The following is a 15,472-nucleotide window of genomic DNA, read 5'->3' as shown; positions in this document are numbered from 1 at the left end:
GGGTCAGTGGTTCCTGTGTAGGGGTTAGTGGTTCCTGACTAGGGTGTAGGGGTCAGTGGTTACTGACTAGGGTGTAGGGGTCAGTGGTTCCTGACTAGGGTGTAGGGGTCAGTGGTTCCTGACTAGGGTGTCTGGGTCAGTGGTTCCTGACTAGGGTGTATGGGTCAGTGGTTCCTGTGTAGGGGTTAGTGGTTCCTGACTAGGGTGTAGGGGTTAGTGGTTCCTGACTAGGGTGTAGGGGTTAGTGGTTCCTGACTAGGGTGTATGGGTCAGTGGTTCCTGACTAGGGTGTATGGGTCAGTGGTTCCTGACTAGGGGTCAGTGGTTCCTGACTAGGGGTCAGTGGTTCCTGACTAGGGTGTCTGGGTCAGTGGTTCCTGACTAGGGTGTATGGGTCAGTGGTTCCTGTGTAGGGGTTAGTGGTTCCTGACTAGGGTGTAGGGGTTAGTGGTTCCTGACTAGGGTGTAGGGGTTAGTGGTTCCTGACTAGGGTGTATGGGTCAGTGGTTCCTGACTAGGGTGTATGGGTCAGTGGTTCCTGACTAGGGGTCAGTGGTTCCTGACTAGGGGTCAGTGGTTCCTGACTAGGGTGTCTGGGTCAGTGGTTCCTGACTAGGGTGTATGGGTCAGTGGTTCCTGTGTAGTGGTTAGTGGTTCCTGACTAGGGTGTAGGGGTCAGTGGTTACTGACTAGGGTGTATGGGTCAGTGTTTCCTGACTAGGGTGTATGGGTCAGTGGTTCCTGACTAGGGTGTAGGGGTTAGTGGTTCCTGACTAGGGTGTATGGGTCAGTGGTTCCTGACTAGGGTGTATGGGTCAGTGGTTCCTGACTAGGGTGTATGGGTCAGTGGTTCCTGACTAGGGTGTATGGGTCAGTGGTTCCTGACTAGGGTGTATGGGTCAGTGGTTCCTGACTAGGGTGTAGGGGTCAGTGGTTCCTGACTAGGGTGTATGGGTCAGTGGTTCCTGACTAGGGTGTAGGGGTCAGTGGTTCCTGACTAGGGTGTAGGGGTCAGTGGTTCCTGACTAGGGTGTATGGGTCAGTGGTTTCTGACTAGGGTGTATGGGTCAGTGGTTTCTGACTAGGGTGTATGGGTCAGTGGTTCCTGACTAGGGTGTATGGGTCAGTGGTTCCTGACTAGGGTGTATGGGTCAGTGGTTCCTGACTAGGGTGTATGGGTCAGTGGTTCCTGACTAGGGTGTAGGGGTCAGTGGTTCCTGACTAGGGGTCAGTGGTTCCTGACTAGGGGTCAGTGGTTCCTGACTAGGGTGTAGGGGTCAGTGGTTACTGACTAGGTTGTCTGGGTCAGTGGTTCCTGACTAGGGTGTATGGGTCAGTGGTTCCTGTGTAGGGGTTAGAAGTTCCTGACTAGGGTGTATGGGTCAGTGGTTCCTGACTAGGGTGTAGGGGTCAGTGGTTCCTGACTAGGGTGTAGGGGTCAGTGGTTCCTGACTAGGGTGTAGGGGTCAGTGGTTACTGACTAGGGTGTAGGGGTCAGTGGTTCCTGACTAGGGTGTAGGGGTCAGTGGTTCCTGACTAGGGTGTAGGGGTCAGTGGTTCCTGACTAGGGTGTAGGGGTCAGTGGTTACTGACTAGGGTGTAAGGGTCAGTGGTTCCTGATTAGGGTGTAAGGGTCAGTGGTTCCTGACTAGGGTGTCGGGGTCAGTGGTTCCTGACTAGGGTGTCGGGGTCAGTGGTTCCTAACTAGGGTGTCGGGGTCAGTGGTTCCTGACTAGGGTGTCGGGGTCAGTGGTTACTGACTAGGGTGTCGGGGTCAGTGGTTACTGACTAGGGTGTAGGGGTCAGTGGTTACTGACTAGGGTGTAGGGGTCAGTGGTTCCTGACTAGGGTGTAGGGGTCAGTGGTTACTGACTAGGGTGTAGGGGTTAGTGGTTCATGACTAGGGTGTAGGGGTCAGTGGTTCCTGACTAGGGGTCAGTGGTTCCTGACTAGGGGTCAGTGGTTCCTGACTAGGGTGTAGGGGTCAGTGGTTACTGACTAGGGTGTAGGGGTTAGTGGTTCATGACTAGGGTGTAGGGGTCAGTGGTTCCTGACTAGGGGTCAGTGGTTCCTGACTAGGGGTCAGTGGTTCCTGACTAGGGTGTCTGGGTCAGTGGTTCCTGACTAGGGTGTATGGGTCAGTGGTTCCTGACTAGGGGTCAGTGGTTCCTGACTAGGGGTCAGTGGTTCCTGACTAGGGGTCAGTGGTTCCTGACTAGGGTGTCTGGGTCAGTGGTTCCTGACTAGGGTGTAGGGGTTAGTGGTTCCTGACTAGGGTGTATGGGTCAGTGGTTCCTGACTAGGGTGTATGGGTCAGTGGTTCCTGACTAGGGTGTATGGGTCAGTGGTTCCTGACTAGGGTGTATGGGTCAGTGGTTCCTGACTAGGGTGTATGGGTCAGTGGTTCCTGACTAGGGTGTAGGGGTCAGTGGTTCCTGACTAGGGTGTAGGGGTCAGTGGTTCCTGACTAGGGTGTAGGGGTCAGTGGTTTCTGACTAGGGTGTATGGGTCAGTGGTTTCTGACTAGGGTGTATGGGTCAGTGGTTCCTGACTAGGGGTCAGTGGTTCCTGACTAGGGGTCAGTGGTTCCTGACTAGGGGTCAGTGGTTCCTGACTAGGGTGTCTGGGTCAGTGGTTCCTGACTAGGGTGTATGGGTCAGTGGTTCCTGTGTAGTGGTTAGTGGTTCCTGACTAGGGTGTAGGGGTCAGTGTTTCCTGACTAGGGTGTATGGGTCAGTGGTTCCTGACTAGGGTGTAGGGGTTAGTGGTTCCTGACTAGGGTGTATGGGTCAGTGGTTCCTGACTAGGGTGTATGGGTCAGTGGTTCCTGACTAGGGTGTATGGGTCAGTGGTTCCTGACTAGGGTGTATGGGTCAGTGGTTCCTGACTAGGGTGTAGGGGTCAGTGGTTCCTGACTAGGGTGTAGGGGTCAGTGGTTCCTGACTAGGGTGTAGGGGTCAGTGGTTCCTGACTAGGGTGTAGGGGTCAGTGGTTCCTGACTAGGGTGTAGGGGTCAGTGGTTCCTGACTAGGGTGTATGGGTCAGTGGTTTCTGACTAGGGTGTATGGGTCAGTGGTTTCTGACTAGGGTGTATGGGTCAGTGGTTCCTGACTAGGGTGTATGGGTCAGTGGTTCCTGACTAGGGTGTATGGGTCAGTGGTTCCTGACTAGGGTGTAGGGGTCAGTGGTTCCTGACTAGGGGTCAGTGGTTCCTGACTAGGGGTCAGTGGTTCCTGACTAGGGGTCAGTGGTTCCTGACTAGGGGTCAGTGGTTCCTGACTAGGGGTCAGTGGTTCCTGACTAGGGGTCAGTGGTTCCTGACTAGGGTGTAGGGGTCAGTGGTTACTGACTAGGTTGTCTGGGTCAGTGGTTCCTGACTAGGGTGTATGGGTCAGTGGTTCCTGTGTAGGGGTTAGAAGTTCCTGACTAGGGTGTATGGGTCAGTGGTTCCTGACTAGGGTGTAGGGGTCAGTGGTTCCTGACTAGGGTGTAGGGGTCAGTGGTTCCTGACTAGGGTGTAGGGGTCAGTGGTTCCTGACTAGGGTGTAGGGGTCAGTGGTTCCTGACTAGGGTGTAGGGGTCAGTGGTTACTGACTAGGGTGTAGGGGTCAGTGGTTCCTGACTAGGGTGTAGGGGTCAGTGGTTCCTGACTAGGGTGTAGGGGTCAGTGGTTACTGACTAGGGTGTAAGGGTCAGTGGTTCCTGATTAGGGTGTAAGGGTCAGTGGTTCCTGATTAGGGTGTAAGGGTCAGTGGTTCCTGACTAGGGTGTCGGGGTCAGTGGTTCCTGACTAGGGTGTCGGGGTCAGTGGTTCCTGACTAGGGTGTCGGGGTCAGTGGTTACTGACTAGGGTGTAGGGGTCAGTGGTTACTGACTAGGGTGTAGGGGTCAGTGGTTACTGACTAGGGTGTAGGGGTCAGTGGTTCCTGACTAGGGTGTAGGGGTCAGTGGTTACTGACTAGGGTGTAGGGGTTAGTGGTTCATGACTAGGGTGTAGGGGTCAGTGGTTCCTGACTAGGGGTCAGTGGTTCCTGACTAGGGGTCAGTGGTTCCTGACTAGGGGTCAGTGGTTCCTGACTAGGGTGTAGGGGTCAGTGGTTACTGACTAGGGTATAGGGGTTAGTGGTTCATGACTAGGGTGTAGGGGTCAGTGGTTCCTGACTAGGGGTCAGTGGTTCCTGACTAGGGGTCAGTGGTTCCTGACTAGGGTGTAGGGGTCAGTGGTTCCTGACTGGGGTTAGGGGTAGGGGCCAGTTTAGGATCCAGCATCAGTGTTTTTACTATAGATCAGGTGAGGCCTCAGCAGTCTGTACCAGGGTTCCATGAAGTTCGGTCAGCACCAATCCCCAACACCGGCCTAGAGACTGTGTTCTATTTCAGAAAACAACACCGGCCTAGAGACTGGTCTATCTCAGAAAACAACACCGGCCTAGAGACTGGTCTATCTCAGAAAACAACACCGGCCTATCTCATAGACCAGTCTCTAGACCGGAGTTGTTTTAACTCATAAAACAACACCAGCCTAGAGACTGTGTTCTATTTCAGAAAACAACACCGGCCTAGAGACTGTGTTCTATTTCAGAAAACAACACCGGCCTAGAGACTGTGTTCTATTTCAGAAAACAACACCGGCCTAGAGACTGGTCTATCTCAGAAAACAACCCCGGCCTAGAGACTGGTCTATCTCAGAAAACAACACCGGCCTAGAGACTGTGTTCTATTTCAGAAAACAACACCGGCCTAGAGACTGTGTTCTATTTCAGAAAACAACACCAGCCTAGAGACTGGTCTATCTCAGAAAACAACACCAGCTAAACTCAGAGCTGTTTACCCACTAGTAATAGAGGGAAATGTCAACATCCCTCACCCTCCTTCTACTCATCCTTCCTTGTTTTTCTTTGGTCAGGCCGCGGGGCAGTGATTGGCTAAGGTGCCAGAATGGATTATGGATGGCCAGCAGTCTAACAACCCTACAGAGGGCAGGAGTCAGATTTGTGAGGGTGCAACTAAAGGAACTTGACTGGCGTGCATCCCATTGACAGTCCGATGAGGGTAAACTGACCCTAACCTCAATCAAATCCCTAACACAGGTGAGCTCACCAAAACAGTAGCTCCTCCCCTGTCTCCGTACTGCAGGACTTTGGTCTGTTATGACAGCGGCAGGCCACTCAGTCTGGTGGAGGCCACAAGAAAGTTCCAGATTAATATTACTAACTGTGAGGTAGAGAGGTGGTTGAACCACGGTAGTCTATTTAAACTGACCTTTGTTTTGTTAACTCTTTATGCCATTCTTTCCCTTTTTATGCGTTTAAGAGTTGTTTATCGTACAGGAGGGCTGATCTAGGTCCATGCCCTTATTCATTATGCTTTAAAAGGCTAAACTGATCCTAAAACAACACTCCTACTCTGAGACGCAGGCCCAATACATTGGACATACGTTTGAGAATGCTTTACACTTGCCGGTTTAAAGGGACGGTCCCAAGTGGACTAGTTACAGCGCTGACTTAGATGTAATCCATTGTAAGGGGAAACGGAACCGCTGGCCGCCCCCACCACCATTATTGGTTTTGTTGCCGAGGCGACGTCGCGCAGCGTGGTCAAGATATTGCTGTGCATATTGTGAGCAATGTCTGATTAAAAAAATTAAAAAGTGTTTGTTCTTTGCAGTAACTTGTTTGTTGTTGTTACATCACAAACAGACGAAGCAGTTTCACCATTAAAGATTTCACCTTGTTTTACTGTTACTGTCCATCAAGGATCCTCAAACAACTTGACAGAAAAGGAGCAAATTTACCAGAAGAGGTGTGCATGCCAAGTGTTTTCCAGAAGAGGTGTGCATGCCAAGTGTTTTCCAGAAGAGGTGTGCATGCCAAGTGTTTTCCAGAAGAGGTGTGCATGCCAAGTGTTTTCCAGAAGAGGTGTGCATGCCAAGTGTTTTCCAGAAGAGGTGTGCATGCCAAGTGTTTTCCAGAAGAGGTGTGCATGCTAAATGTTTTCCAGAAGAGGTGTGCATGCCAAGTGTTTTCCAGAAGAGGTGTGCATGCCAAGTGTTTTCTGATGTGTCCTACAGGAGAAGGTTGGGACAAAATGGGAAAACAGCAAGTTTCCACATTTCACAAGGGACTGTTGTCACAGGAATTGAATGCAATAAACACTTATTTAGACTGAAATGCAGTGGTTTGTGTGGAACGGGGCAAAGGGAGGACATTGATAAAAGTGTGGGAGAAAAGACCAGGGCCAAATGATAGCATGAATGATAAAATGGATGAAAACCGGAGGTTGAATGATAGCAACATTTCGTGGAAAGAAAGATGAACGTGAAAACGAAGGTGCGGAACAGAAAATGAGATGATGGAGAGCGGAGGAGGAGAGTGAGGAGAAGAGAAGGGTGAAGAGGAGAGTGAGGAGAAGAGAAGGGTGAAGAGGAGAGTGAGGAGAAGAGAAGGGTGAAGAGGAGAGTGAGGAGAAGAGAAGAGTGAGGAGGAGAGAAGGGTGAGGAGAAGAGAAGGGTGAGGAGGAGAGTGAGGAGAAGAGAAGGGTGAAGAGGAGGGTGAAGAGGAGGGTGAGGAGAAGAGAAGGGTGGCTCTACTCCTTTTCTATGGAGCCGCTGCTCCTCCACACATTGGTTGCTCTGTGCCCAAAGGGGAACTAAAGCCTGACCAGAGCATACATTTATTTTTACGATATTTAAACAAACAAAAAACTAAAATAAATCAATGCAGACCTCTAAACCTGACCAAGTATGTTTAGGAGCCCCTCTCACTGACAGCAGTGCGAGACCACCAATTTCTCCCCGTCAATATTTGAACAGCTAATTCAGAGTTTGTCCTCTCCGTTTGACTGAAAAAAGCGAGTGAAAGAGTAGAATGAATAGTGTGTACGTGCTGTATGAGTTTAGTATGTTATCTGTCTTGACTTGTAGTTGGTTGTGGCGTCAACGTGTGTGTGTGTACACACACACACACACAACAGTGCAGTACGGTGTTGTAGCAGCCTATATAGACCTACCGAAGTTTCCTGTCTCCTATAGTGTTGTTCCTGTTTCCTGTCTCCTGTAGTGTTGTTCCTGTTTGCTGGTCTCTACCTTGTGCCAGAGCTGCTAGAAAAACTGCTTTCATTTGACCCTTATCAGGCCTTCAGCCTTCAGTCACTCCTCCAGACCTCTACCATGTGACTGACTGGGGAAAGACTTCAGTCACTCCTCCAGACCTCTACCATGTGACTGACTGGGGAAAGACTTCAGTCACTCCTCCAGACCTCTACCATGTGACTGACTGGGGAAAGACTTCAGTCACTCCTCCAGACCTCTACCATGTGACTGACTGGGGAATGCCTTCAGTCACTCCTCCAGACCTCTACCATGTAACTGACTGGGGAAAGCCTTCAGTCACTCCTCCAGACCTCTACCATGTGACTGACCGGGGAAAGACTTCCGTCACTCCTCCAGACCTCTACCATGTGACTGACTGGGGAAAGCCTTCAGTCACTCCTCCAGACCTCTACCATGTAACTGACTGGGGAAAGACTTCAGTCACTCCTCCAGACCTCTACCATGTGACTGACTGGGGAAAGCCTTCAGTCACTCCTCCAGACCTCTACCATGTAACTGACTGGGGAAAGCCTTCAGTCACTCCTCCAGACCTCTACCATGTGACTGACTGGGGAAAGCAGGCCACCAGGCAGGAGGCTGGCTGATTGACTGACTGACAGACAGACACACTCACTGCAGGACATAGTCTTTCCATATCATTCATATATTCTCTCTAAATCATTTAGTGTAGTTCTCTCTATACCTCTCACTCGTTCCCTCATACTGTTTCTCTCCCTCTCTGATAGCTTAGTGTTTGTTCAGGTCACAGTTTATTTCTGGTCATTTCCCTCTGCTTCCTGTACTCTTATTTTTCTTTCATTTAATCCCCTCAAAATATAGTGTGCAGGAAAATATTAATATAAATGTATATTTATGGAAAGATAGCCAACAGTTTTGACATTAGTTGGATTTGTCATAATTTTCTCCCTTTCCCATTCTCTCTCTCTCCCTCTCTCCTATTCTCTCTCTCCCTCAGACTGTGCCACAGGTATGTGCGAGGCAGGGCGGTCTGGGGTTTGACTCTGAGCTGCAGGAGCTCTACTCAGCCGTCACGTCCTACGGCAACACCAACGCTCGCAAACGTAAGATCTCTGAGAGACACGCCCCCGAAGAGGACGAATCCACCACAGAGGACCGTGACCCTAACCACTCCGCCAGCGGCACACAGCCCCCAGGTCTGGACCTCTTCTCATTGGTCGTATGATCTTTCTAATCCCATCCCATCTTGCCGTCACTTCTGTGGCCCAAGGCCTCAGATTTAGACCTGTAGGATCGCATGTCCTACCAACACACTCTCTCACACACAGACACATTCTATAAGAGATCACCAGGGGGAGGGATGAACTACTTATATTCTGTCCCAGACATTTCTGTAATCTAACTAAACAACATCAATCACCCAAACACTTCACTTCTCCTGCTAGTGCTGCTTTTAACAGGACAACTGGCGTGGGAAAGTTGGAGTCTCAAGCGGTTTGATACTTTTGTTGCAACGTTAATAAATGTGTTGCAACGTTGCAGCTCAAACCAAGGCTGCCTTGGCCAGGACAGCTCAGCAGGGCTCAATAGTGTGAAAATGGGTTTTAGTGTCTGATTATGGCCACTATAGGTGTGAATTGGTGGTTGGTTTGTTCCCTACAGGAGAGGAGGTGAACCATGGGCTGGACCAGGGGGATAAGAGGCAGACTGGACGGGGGGACCGAGCCAGAACCACAGACTCAGAGACACCTAATGAGGAAAAGGTCTGGTCAATTCCGCAATGATTCTGATTTACCAATAATAATGAATGAATCAATCCGATTTATTGATAAGCCCTTTTACAGCAGCAGATGTCACTAAGGCTGTGTTTACACAGGCAGCCCAATTGTGATTTTTCTTTTTCTTTCACTAATTGGTATTTTGAGCAATCTGATCAGCTGTATTGCCAATAATTGGGCAAAAGATCAGAATTGGGCTGTCTGTGTAAACTAAGGGCTGTACGGTAACCCAGCCTAGACCCCTCTCCCTCAGACTGAAGGCTATAATGTAACCATAATATCCTTACCTTGTTTCTAACACGTCTGTTGCCGTCCTCACAGACTACAGTTCCCATGGCTACTGCCGCAGATCGGCCCTCCGCCCGACCCAAGAAGAAGAAAGCTAAGGGGCTTTTTGGATGACCTCGGAACCTGTAGGGCACCAAACACTATGGAGACTGTCTGCGACTACGTCCCAAATGACACGGTCAAAAGTAGTGCACTACTATGTAGGGGATGGGGTGTCGTTTGGGATGCCGTCTATGAGCACTACCACCTTACTTCATGTGACATGTTTTTCAAGTACTCATCTACGGAGATGTCCTTTTTTTAAAAACATTTTTTTTAATTAAATCATTAGATATGCATGTTTTTCCTTGGCTGTTTCATTGTTTGATGGATGTGTATTTTTTAATTGTCTAAATAAATAAAGTGTGACAATTTAGGGCGTCTTATCAATATAAGCGTTAGATGTGGATCAATGACTGTGTTCTCTTTAGATCTGCATTTTTGGAACATCATGAATTTACTCGTTTCAACTTCTGGGCAGAATGGAGTTGTACATTACTGCCATTACAGGACCACGCTCTAGTACCAGCCTGGGTCTAGTCCAACCACAGGGCTAGTTGATGCTCCAGGCGCCTTATCCTTATTGGATGGTTAGCAGTGTGTTGGCAATTCATTCTTATTTCTTTCGAGAGAGAATGAGATATTGACTCAAGGTGTTGTAGAATGCTTGGAATGCTATTGAAGTCCTGTTCAATCATTGGTCGAGGACTTGGCTTGTTTTGAAAAGTCAACGCCGTTAGAACACTGTCATAGCTCAGTCAGAATGCATATTTATCCCAATTTTAATAAGGTGTCAGTCGCTCTACAGAGGAGACACTAAATGTTTGAAATGCCTGACGTAAGAGCGCACATTGTCTCAAATGGATGTTACACTATATATACAAAAGTATGTGGACACCCCTTCAAATTAGTGGATTCGGCTATTTCAGCCACAACCGTTTCTGATGGAGGTATGAAATCGAGCACACAGCCATGTAGTCTCCATAGACAAACATTGGCAGTAGAATGGCCTTCCTGAAGAGCTCAGTGACTTTCAACGTGGCACCGTCATAGGATGCCACCATTCCAACAAGTCAGTTTGTCAAATGTCTGCCCTGCTAGAGCTGCCCCGGTCAACTGTAAGTGCTGTTATTGTGAAGTGGAAACGTCTAGGAGTAACAACAGCTCAGCCAGGAAGTGGTAGGCCACACAAGCTCACAGAACTGGACCGCTGAAGCGCGTAGGGTGTAAAAATTGTCTGTCCTCATCTGCAACATTCACCACCGAGTTCTAAACTGCCTCTGGAAGCAACGTCAGAACTGTTCGTTAGGAGCTTCTTGAAATGGGTTTCCACGGCCGAGCAGCCGCACACAAGCCTAAGATCACCATGCGTAATGCCAAGTGTCTGCTGGAGGGGTGTAAAGCTCGCCGCCACTGGACTGGGGGACAGTGCTATCTGACCGAATGCATAGCGCTAACTGTAATGTTTGGTGGGAGGAGGAATAATAGTCTGGAGCCATTTTTCATGGTTCAGGCTAGGCCCCTTTAGTTCCAGTGAAGGGAATTCTTAACCCTACAGCATACAATGACATTCTAGACCATTATGCGCTTCCAACTTTGTGGCAACAGTTTGGGGAAGGTCCTTTCCTGTTTCAGTTTGACAATGCCCATGTGCACAAAGAGGTTCATACAGAAATGGTTTGTCGAGGTTGGTGTGGATGAACTTGACTGGCCTGCACAGAGCCCTGACCTCAACCCCATCGAACACCTTTGGGATGAATTGGAACGCTGACTGCGAGCCGGGCCTAATCGCCTAACATCAGTGCCCGGCCTCACTAATGCTCTTGTGGCTGAATGGAAGCAAATCCCCACAGAAATGTTCCAGCATATAGTAGAAAGCCCTCCCAGAAGAGTGGAGGCTGTTATAGCAGCAAAGGGGTGACCACAGTGAGGGTACAGGAGTCGGGGTTTTGGAATTCCTGACTGTCTCCCTTAATGAAATCGGACATGCATGCGGCAATTACCGCGCTTCTTACTGAGGGCGATTCAATTATGTTCGCATTTAACAATATTCTGGAGGGGGGGAGCGCGCGCGTGTGTCTTTCACCAGGTTATGAGTCCAAGATAATCACACGGGTCCAAAGGACAGTATCGGTGTGTGGCGCGAGTCTAGACGGCTGTAGGCTGTTGTTTGTCTCGCACAGTGGCGTTGAGCAGAAAGAGCCGAGCGTGTGGGCAATAAAGTGAAATGGCTCGGCCGGGCTGACCAGATGGGAGGAGAGGTAGGCTGGGACGGGACAGAGGGCAGGACTGGCAGGGCGCGGTCTCCTCCACGGCATCTGATCTTTCGGAACTCTTCCATTTCCAGTTGAGCTGAGAGTCTTGCACCACAGGCCACGCATTGAGAGCCAAGCCGAGTGGCAGGAAAACCGCTGCGGGGACACCCTTTGACCGCTACCCAAAAAGCCCAGTCAGTCTGCGCACCGGGGCCTGTCTGACTGAGGGACGTTTCTCACAGCTAAGGGAACGGCTTTGAACCTGTCTGCCAAGATAAACGATTTTCCCTATTTATGCGCGTGTCTCCGCTTGAACTGTGAGACGAGACGTTCACCGTGAGAGGAGCAGCTGAACGCGCCGGTACTTTATTATAGGGGATCTTACCTGGGGGTTTTAAAAGACGCCGGCGCTGTACTCCATCTCCAGTAGCGCAGCGTCTTTTTGCGCGCCGGGATATGGCGAGTTTTGGGGACTTGGTGATTAATTTGTAACTGTCCTCCTCCCCCTCTTGTACCCTGTGAGAGGAGATAAGCAGCGACCAGGGGGAGGAGGTGTTTTAAATTGATCAGTGACATTTTTCTGTCACCTCCTTTTGGGGTGTCCGTTGGCGTGGGTGAGTGGAATGCTACTCCCCAGGCTCGTGGTGTGCCTCGCCGGGTGCGCAGTGATTCTCTCGCAAGTCAGCGAGGGCTGCGGGCCAGGAAGGGGATATGGCAAGAGGAGGTCACCGAGGAAGCTTGCGCCACTTGCCTACAAGCAGTTCAGCCCTAATGTAGCGGAGAAGACACTAGGTGCGAGTGGTCGATATGAGGGGAAAATAACACGGAACTCGGAGCGCTTCAAAGAGCTGACCCCGAACTATAACCCTGACATCATATTTAAAGATGAAGAGAACACAGGTGCAGACCGGATGATGACACAGGTAAGACTAGCCTATACCCTGGATAGACTAGATTCGTAAAGCCCTACTGTGATATCATGCTTCATTGGCCATGTCAAACACATATCTGCACTTGGGACATTTATGTGGGATTGGGTAGCTCCCTAAAGCCTACCTCTTGTACTTTGTACAGCCTTTAAACCCGTGGACCTGTCTTATCGATGCCGTGTTATTGACTTTGGTTTCCTGGCCAGGAGCAGTGCACAGCACTGATTACAGAGTGCGTATTTGCACAACGTGCTTGAGTCACGCAATCCAAAGAGCGTATTGTTGGCAACATGATAGATATGGAGGGTGACTCAGAATGGTATTGGGATATGGAGAGGTTTGCCAGTCTGGCCCTCATCAGGTCACCCGCAGGACATCAGTAAAAGTTGGACTGGCGGCTCCAATAACTGGTCTGATGGTTGGTTCCAACATTTTTCGTGCAGAGCTGAAATAGCATCACATGAGATATTTGGAGTTAATTTAAATTGGGGCTGCCGCATGCGTAAAGCTGGGCAGCTGCAACAAACCTTATAACGCAACCCCTTCTATAAAAGTACGGAATAGTGGAAGCATGTAATTAAAACACTATGTCCTCTGTTTTTACATTTTTGGGGAAAAACACCCAATCGCCCTACTTGGTCAGAGCCTGACTCGGTGCATATGCAAATGTTTACAGTTCGTTTAAGCCTGACTGGCCAGAGTTAACGGTCGCCTTTTGGACTGTCAGACTTTTTACGACACGCGCATTGATGTGGTTCCGAGAGTGGAATTTATTTGACTTCAATTCCCTAGGAATAAAGTATTTATATCTGCCTCTTGTGACCACGGGCTTCCTCTGAAAGGCGAGCATTTATGTCCCCCACGTGGAACAGAGTGCCAGATCTCACTCGGGTTTTTAGCTGTCACCTCGCTCCAAGCGCACACAAACACACAGGGCTGCGCGTTTAACTTGAACCCTGCGCACAATTTATGTGCTCCGAGCGCGAACCCGCCGCCGCCTGCCACAGGAGACAACCTCCTGTTTGTTTTTCAACCATTTTGTGTTATTTTTCTGTTTTGTTTTTGAAGCACATGTGCAAAAATAGTCCACTTCACATGCATTCAAGACTTAATTATACACATTTTTCGCCTCTTATTTTTAAATCAGCAGTGGTGACTTGCCTGCCCGCGAGTGGCACTGGAGCGGCGCATACAGACGTGACTGTTCAGCGGCTGAAGCCATAGGTGTGCACACTGCACAGGCACGTGTTGTCAACTCGACATCGAATGTTTGTGTAGCTCGTGGTCAGTGCGAAACCGGCCCTACAAAACCCCGTCGATCTGTACCTTGAAAGTAAACCAACAAAATAATCGACTGATTTATGGACTCGAGTTCGTGTCCTGCGACCGCAGAGGAAAAAAATTGATGTTAAAATCCACACCACTCTGTGAAAAGGCATCTATTGGGACTTCTGCAATGAGCTATTCTTATCCCGGTGAACCTGAGAGGACCGACATGGAAAAATAAGTTAGAACACCATACAGATTTTGAAATACAACAAATGCAACACGTAAAAGACGCATAGTGTCCAAATATTATTGTAACCTATTGGGGCCACTACCAATCTAGCCCGAGTTAGCTGTGCAGTTGGCCGAGAGTGGCAGTGCCTCTGCCTATGTCTCCACTTAATAGAAATCATGCGGTAGAATACATACACTGAGTGTACAAAACATTATGAACACCTGCTGTTTCCTTGACAGACTGACCAGGTGAATCTAGGCCAAAGCTATGATCACTAATTGATGTCACTTGTTAAATCCACTTCAATCAGTGTCGATGAGGGGAGGAGACAATTGAGTCATGGATTGTGTATGTGTGAAATCAGAGAGTGATGGGCAAGACAAAAGATTTACATACCTTTGAATATTGTAATGGTAGTAGGTGCCAGGCGCACTGGTTTGAGTGTCAAAAACTGCAAAGCTCTGGAGTCAACATGGGCCAGCATCCCTGTTTCAGTCCGTTCGACACCTTGTAGAGTCCATGCCCGATAAATTGAGGCTGTTCTGAGGGCAAAAGGGGGGAAACTCAATATTAGGAAGGTGTTTCTAATGTTTCATACACTCAGTGTGGTATGTATGTATGTGTATACCCCGGGGCACAACTGAGCAAGAGAACAAGTACATTAGAGTGTCTAGTTTGAGAAACAGACACCTCACAAGTCCTCAACTGGCAGCTTCATTAAATAGTACCTGCAAAACACCAGTCTCAACGTCAACCGTGAAGATGTGACTCTGGGATGCTGGCAGAGTTGCAAAGAAAAGCCATATCTCAGACAGGCCAATAAAAAGAAAAGATTAAGATGGGCAAAAGAACACAGACACTGGACAGAGAACTCGCCGGAGTCGCTTCTTCACTGTTGATGTTGAGACTGGTGTTTTGTGGATACTATTTAATGAAGCTGCCAGTTGAGGACATGTGAGGCATCTGTTTCTCAAACTAGACACTCTAATGTACTTGTCCTTTTGCTCAGTTGTGCACCGGGCCTCCCACTCTTTCTATTCTGGTTAGGGCCAGTTTGCAATGTTCTGTGAAGGGAAGTAGTACACAGCATTGTACGAGATCTTCAGTTTCTTGACAATTTCCCGCATGGAATAGACTTCATTTCTCAGAACAAGAATAGACTGATGAGTTTCAGAAGAAAGTTCCTTGTTTCTGGCCATTTTGAGCCTGTATTCGAACCTACAAATTCTGATGCTCCAGATACTCAACTAGTTTAAAGAAGGCCATTCTTTTTTGCTTCTTTAATCAGGACAACAATTTTCAGCTGTGCTAGCATAATTGCAAAAGTGTTTCTAATGATCAATTAGCCTTTAAAATTATAAACTTGGATTAGCTTAAACAAAGTGCCATTGGAACACAGGAGTGATGGTTGCTGATAATGGGCCTCTGTACGCCTATGTAGATATTCCATAAAAAATCAGCCGTTTCCAGCTACAATACTCATTTAGAACATAATAATGTCTACACTGTATTTCTGATCAATTTGATGGACAAAAAATGTGCTTTTCTTTCAAAAACAAGGACATTTCTGTGACCACAAACTTTTGAATGGTAGTGTATACACTACATTGGAA

The 15,472-nt window shown here is 48.8% G+C and overlaps 1 long non-coding RNA gene across 1 annotated transcript; it reads left to right on the top strand.

Moving 5' to 3' along the window:
- The first annotated feature begins 4,911 nt into the window (after positions 1-4,911).
- On the top strand, positions 4,912-9,471 carry LOC109885042 (uncharacterized). Its single transcript, XR_002254479.2, has 4 exons — positions 4,912-5,090; positions 8,067-8,265; positions 8,732-8,832; positions 9,169-9,471. It is a non-coding gene; the product is annotated as an uncharacterized LOC109885042 (long non-coding RNA).
- The last annotated feature ends 6,001 nt before the right edge of the window (positions 9,472-15,472 follow it).

The sequence above is a fragment of the Oncorhynchus kisutch genome, unplaced genomic scaffold (assembly GCF_002021735.2).
Source record: "Oncorhynchus kisutch isolate 150728-3 unplaced genomic scaffold, Okis_V2 scaffold2932, whole genome shotgun sequence".
NCBI classification, from domain to species: domain Eukaryota; kingdom Metazoa; phylum Chordata; class Actinopteri; order Salmoniformes; family Salmonidae; genus Oncorhynchus; species Oncorhynchus kisutch.
Note: the sequence above shows the minus strand (reverse complement) of the source record. Positions and strands in the feature narration are given on the sequence as shown.